Source organism: Odocoileus virginianus, chromosome 8 (assembly GCF_023699985.2).
Source record: "Odocoileus virginianus isolate 20LAN1187 ecotype Illinois chromosome 8, Ovbor_1.2, whole genome shotgun sequence".
In the NCBI taxonomy this organism is placed as follows: domain Eukaryota; kingdom Metazoa; phylum Chordata; class Mammalia; order Artiodactyla; family Cervidae; genus Odocoileus; species Odocoileus virginianus.
In genome coordinates, this window is record NC_069681.1 from 61,411,382 (window position 1) to 61,418,337 (window position 6,956).

General features: G+C 35.6%; 1 pseudogene; it reads right to left on the reverse strand.

Moving 5' to 3' along the window:
* Positions 1 to 332: 332 nt before the first annotated feature.
* LOC110136640 (heterogeneous nuclear ribonucleoprotein H3 pseudogene) lies at positions 333 to 6,671 on the reverse strand (annotated as a pseudogene).
* Between the last annotated feature and the right edge of the window lie 285 nt (positions 6,672 to 6,956).

The window sequence follows — 6,956 nt, forward strand, 5'->3', positions numbered from 1 at the left end:
TGACTGAACAAGAACAACACCAACAAATGCGGCAAACAAAACAAACAGAAAACATCATTTCATCACAATCTGCTGCTTTATCAAGCAATAGTTTTAGAACATATTCCTTCAGTCATTATAAACTTCCTAAAGCACAAATTAAATCTGGATTCTTCCAGATTACTTAGACCAGATACTGTGCTTACTAGACCAGTTACTGTGGTCAGAACTCTGTATGCTGGTGATTTTACTTTGATAAATCACAGATCACCTGCTTCATTTCCACTATCTTGACTATAGTAACCTCCACTTCCTGCACTGCCACCTAAGCCATCAGGAATACGGTATCTCCACTATAAATCACTCCACATTCCCATTCTCCTAACAGATCATCAACCTCCCATTGTATCCATTCCATCTCTTCCATAGCACCCCATTTCAGAACCTCACATTCCAAAGGCACTTCCAGGGCTATAATTCAAGAAAAGTTCAGTATATTAATGCTGTGTGTTATTCTCATCTTTAGACATGGCTAGCTACTGCAACTTCATGTGTCATTAAGTTTACATCTGCTTTTCCTGTTGTTCTGCCATCCACTCCAATATCAGTATGAACTAGTGTTGAACTTAGTGCTGAGAAGAAATTAACAATATCATTTTCAGTTGAATGAAAATGTATCCTCTCATGTGTACAATATGACCACCATGAAAATCTGAATTTACACAAGCAGCTCTACCATAGCCATGAATTCCCATACCTCTTCCATTTCTCATTTTAGCATCAAAGCCATCATTTCCATAGTCAGAATTATTAGAGCTACCATAGTCATCACAACCTCCATAACATTATTGGGGAAGAAAAAGCCAAGACAGATGCAAGAAATATAACAAATATCTTCTTTTCATCATCCATCCTCCACCTCTGATGCAATGTGATAGTTTTGGTGAATATTTGTTCTGGAATAAATGACCCCTTTCATCTCACTGGTAATTCTACATAGCCAGCAAAATCTGCTGAAATTTCAAGATAGGAAGTTCGGGAATATGGCAGATAGTAAGTAGGATAATGCTAAGGACATACACAGTCCTACAAAACTATGATACAAATATAAAATGGTATTTGATAATTATTTAAAAAGTGAAATTATAATTTTTTACCAAGCAAGGATATAGTTGGACTTCTGAAATCAGTGCAGCAAGTAGGTTGCACAGAATTTGAACTCCTGTGTATCACATAACTCAGTGTTGTAGAAAACTGGATTGAGCCTTGTCTTTTAAATGTATGTAACATTTTATGTTATATACTGCTGAGATCACCTAACTGACTCATATCTAGCCTCAAGTACCACTATTGCTTTAATATTTATCCATCTTTCATATATAAATATAAATATACACATAAATATTTTACTGGTTTCCCATCTAACATTTTTAAACCATTGGTATTTTGCTCTCTTCATTTGATGTTCTCTTATTATGTGGCTCCACATTTTATCCTCAGTTCCAGATTATCCTTTTAGACAAGAGAGCTAAGAATTTGAAGGTAATTCCTTTTTGAGGATTTAGATTTTCAAATGATCAATAATTTATAATTACTCAAGTATTGAAAGTTATCAGAATCCATTAACATCCCAAATAAAGTTTCCTTCATAGGAAAAAGCATTTCCTCTTATCTCTGAAAAATTGTTAGCCTCAGTATTTTGGAGACCAATATAGAGCTGAAGGGTAAAGAGCATTTTTCTAAGATTGAGTGTGCTTTGTGTGTGTGTGTGTGTGTGTGTGTGTGTGCATGAGTGTGCGTGGTGTGAGTCGTGTGTTGTGCATGCCTACTCTAATGTACTCATCTGTGCCTCTTTGTGGTGGTAAAATATTTTCTTTCCCCTTTACAAATAAAAATGTCTTATTCTAAAGAAGATACATAAACTATCAAATGCAATGTGATGTTTTTGTTAAATAATAAGCAACAGAAGCATACAGAAATAAATATTTCTCATGGAGATAAAATATATACAACTATAAAATCATAAATATACTGGAGAATTATAATATGAATTTGTAAATTGTATGCAAATAGCTTGAAACCAGATCTATAAAGACATAAATAAAGCAACAAGACTGAAAGGTTTATATGTTGGCTTGTTTATAGAGTAGCACAAACATTTTTCTTTTTTAATTGGCAATTAATTTTCAGCAGCCATCTAGGTACTTTCATGTCAAATTACTTTTCCTACACTAAACAAGATTAGGCATCCAAGCAGCAAAGCACTTACGTGAAAAGTGAGAAACTGACTGTCAAGTGGATATTTTCCACCTATAACCAATTAAAATGTTTCTTTTTTTGATGAATGGGTGTTGTAATTTCTCATTTTGTATTTTTACCTAAGTACATACCTGTGTGACATCTCAGTTCACAGGGGCTAAAAAAGATGGGTGTTGATGTTTCTGTTGTTTCTTTCATGCAATCTACCTTTAGAATGAAATGAAGGCACATTTTAGTAAAGCAGTTTTATTACACTACTGCACACAGAAATACATCAACAGTATATGTACATGTATAAGTGTATGTATATATATATATATGTATAAGCCTGTGTAAATGTATATACACATATGTGTTTTTAAGCAATAATTAAACCTCAAAAATATTTCTATTAAAAGATTTTTAGCCTTTCAGTCCCTTGTAAATTATAATTTTACATTGAAGTATAAAGATACCTGTATTTAAACATTAGAACCTTGACACATAAGGTAAAAAAGTAATGTATTATTGATAATCTTCAAATGAATGACATAAAAAGGAAAATATTGATTTTTTGGAAGATGTCTCATTTTTCTTACTTCACAGAAGACTGATGCAGGTTCATGAGCCTATCAATATTATTTGAATTAATGCATATTCCTTACTATTGATTGCTTTAACAATGATTGTCATAACTGATTTATGGGCACTTATGCCTGTTAAATATTTTAAGAGGTAAATATCAGATTTGTATGTATAAGTAGATTGACTTGAATAAACAACAAGATTGGATGTTAACATTATGCCTTTTGATGTAATCCATATTATAATACATTATGCAAGAAGTATCTTTGAGAGAGTAGCAAAAATTCAACTAAAATTTACTATTAGATCACATTGCTTACTAGAATTAGGTGCAGAATTCTCTCTAAGAATTTTTTTAAAAAGCACCTTAAATTAAGGTAACAATTGTCAAGTTACTTGGAAATATACCTAACATCTATGAGAAAAATATACTAGAATACAAAATTTGAGTATCGCTTTAATGCTTAAAAAGGATTTGTTCCTATTGCTTAGAATAGTTCAGAATATAGGACTACGATTCTTCATTTCAGTTTCCTATGGTGACTGATACACAATATTCCCCAAATAATTGAGAGAAGATGCTATGAAATGGGAGACAAAGCAGGGACATATATGTCTATGGAACTCTTTATTTAGCATGATTATCTTTGACTTGAGAAATTATATGTGATAGCTACAGTTATTTACCAAGGAACCTACTAAAAATGTTTATTGAATTATCACATATGTACCATATATTCATTTGCTTTAAGAGTACAAATCAGTGATTTTTATTATTCTTTTTATTGACAGAGTTGTTCAAACATTTTTGTGCTATAACTTTAGTGTGTTCTATTATCCCAAAAACATTGTTAGTCACTGCTGTCACTTTCTATTCCCAACTCTAGCCTCAGAAAATTGCTAATATACTTACTGTCTCTAAAGATTTGCTTTTTTCTGGACATTTACATAAATATGTGCATGCATGCCTGCTCAGTGCTATTAGACTCTTTGAGACCCTGTGACCATTAGCCTGCCAGGCTCCTCTATCCATGTGATTTTCCCAAAAAGAATGATGGAATGGGTTGCCATTTACTCTGTCAAAGGATCTTCTTGACCCAGGGACTGAACCTGTGTCTCCTGTATTACAAGGGGTTTCTTTACTACTGAGTCATGAGAAAAACCCTTTTACATAAATAAAATCATACAAAATGTGGTCTTTTGCATCTGGTTTCTTTCATTTAGCATATTAGTTTAAAAGTTCATCCATGATGCAACATGTATCAGCATTTCACTCATTCTTTACTGGCAAATACTATTTCATTGTAGGTGTAATTACAATTTTTTTATACATTCACCAGCAGATGGATAAATGCCTTGATTTGGGCTATTACAAATGTCATTTCTATGATCATTTATGTAAAAAACCTTTACATGGTCATATGTTTTCTTTTCTCTTGTGAAGTTTCAGTTCAGTTCAGTCCAGTCGCTCAGTCATGTCCGACTCTTTGTGACCCCATGGATTGCAGCACTCCAGGGTTCCCTGTCCATCACCAACTCCCAGAGCTTGCTCAAACTCTTGTTGATTGAATTGGTGATGCCAACAAACCATCTCATCCTTTGTTGTCCCCTTCTCCTCCTGCTTTCAATTCTGCCAAGCATCAGGGTCTTTTGCAATGAGTCAGCTCTTCACATTAGGTGGCCAAAGAATTAGTTTCAGCTTCAGCATCAGTCCTTCCAATGAATATTCAGGGCTGATTTCCTTTAGGATGGACTGGTTGGATCTCCTTGTAGTCCAAGGGACTCTGAAGAATCTTCTCCAACACCACAGTTCAAAAGCATCAATTTTAGGCATTCAGCTTTCTTTATAGTTCAACTCTCACATCCATAAATGACCACTGGAAAAACCATGGCTTTGACTAGATGGGCATTTGTTGGCAAAGAAATGTCTCTGCTTTTTTAATATGCTGTCTAGATTTGTCATAGTTTTTCTTCCAAGGAGCAAGTCTCTTTTAATTTTATGGCAGCAGTCACCATCTACAGTGATTTTGGAGCCCCCAACAATAAAGTGTCTCATTGTTTCCATTGATTCCTCATCTATTTGCCATGAAATGATGGGACCAGATGCCATGATCTTAGTTCTCTGAATGTTGAGTTTTAAGCCAACTTTTTCACTCTCCTCTTTCACTTTCAACAAGAGGCTCTTTAGTTCTTCAATTTCTGCCATAAGGATGGTGTCATCTGCATATCTGAGATTATTGATATTTCTCCTGGCAATCTTGATTCCAGCTTGTACTTCATCCAGTCCAGCATTTCACATGATGTACTCTGCATATAAGTTAAATAATCAGAGTGACAATATACAGACTTGATGTATTCCTTTCCTGATTTGGAACCAGTCTGTTGTTCCATATCCATTTCTAACTATTGCTTCTTAACTTACATACAGATTTCTCAGGAGGCAGGTAACATGATCTGGTATTCCCACATCTTTTAGAATTTTCCACAATTTGCTGTGATGCACACAGTCAAAGGCTTTGGAATAGTCAATAAAGCAGAAGTAGATGTTTTCCTGGAACTCTCTTGCTTTTTTGATAATCCAAAGGATGTTGGCAATTTGATCTCTGGTTCCTCTGCCTTTTCTAAATCCAGCTTGAACATCTGGAAGTTCTAAGTTCACGTACTGTTGAAGCCAGGCTTGAAGAATTTTGAGCCTTACTTTACTAACGTGTGAGATGAGTGCAGTTGTGCAGTGGTTTGAGCATTCTTTGGCATTGCCTTTCTTTGGGATTGGAATGAAAACTGACCTTTTCCAGTATTGTGGCCACTGTTGAGTTTTCCAAATTTGCTGGCGAATTGAGTGCAACACTTTCACAGCATCAACTTTTAAGATTTGAAATAGCTCAACTGAAATTTCATCACCTCCACTAGTTTTGTTCATAGTGATGTTTCCTAAGGCCCTCTTCACTTCCCTTTCCAGGATGTCCGGCTCTAGGTAAGTGATTACACCATCGTGATTATCTGGGTGATGAAGATCTTTTCTGCATAGTTCTGTGTATTCTTGCCACCTCTTCTTAATATCTCCTGCTTCTGTTAGGCCCATGCCATTTCTGTCCTTTTTTGTGCCCATCTTTGCACGAAATTTTCCCTTGGTATCTCTAATATTCTTTAAGAGATCTCTAGTCTTTCCCATTCTATGGTTTTCCTCTACTTCTTTGTACTGATCACTGAGGAAGGCTTTCTTGCCTCTCCTTGTTATTCTTTGGAACTCTGCATTCAAATGGGTATATCTTTCCATTTCTCCTTTGCCTTTCGCTTTTCTTCTTTTCACAGCTCTTAGGCCTCCTCAGACAACCATTTAACCTTTTTGCATTACTTTTTTTGGGGGATGGTCTTGGTCAATCTCTCTTGTACAATGTCACGAACCTCTGTCCATAGTTCTTCAGGCACTCTATCAGATCTAATCCCTTTAATCTATTCCTCACTTCCACTGTATAATCATAAGGGATTTGATTTAGGTCATAGCTGAATGATCTAGTGGTTTTCCTTACTTTCTTCAATTTAAGTCTGAATTTGGCAATAAGGAGTTCATGATCTGAGCCATATTCAGCTTCCGGTCTTGTTTTTGCTGACTGCATAGAGCTTCTCCATCTTTGGCTGCAAAGAATATAATCAATCTGATTTTGGTATAGACCATCTCGTTTTGTCCATGTATAGGAAGGCCTGGTGTGCTGCAGTTCATGGGGTCGCAAAGAGTCAGACACGACTGAGTTACTGAACTGAACTGAAGAATCTTCTCTTGTGTTGTTGGAAAAGGGTGTTTCCTATGCCCAGTGCGTTCTCTTGGCAAAATTGTATTAGCCTTTGCCCTGCTTCATTCTGTCCTCCATGGCCTAATTTGCCTGTTACTCCAGGTATGTCTTGGCTTCCTACTTTTGCATTCCAGTCCCCTATAATGAAGAGGACATCTTTTTGGGGGTTAGTTCTAGAACATCTTATAGGTCTTCATAGAACCATTTCACTTCATCTTCTTCAGCATTACTGGTTGAGGCATAGACTTGGATTACTGTGATATTGAATGGTTTGCCTTGAAAATGAACAGAGATCATTCTGTCATTTTTGAGATTGCATCTAAGTACTGCATTTTGGACCCTTTTGTTGACTATGATGGCCAC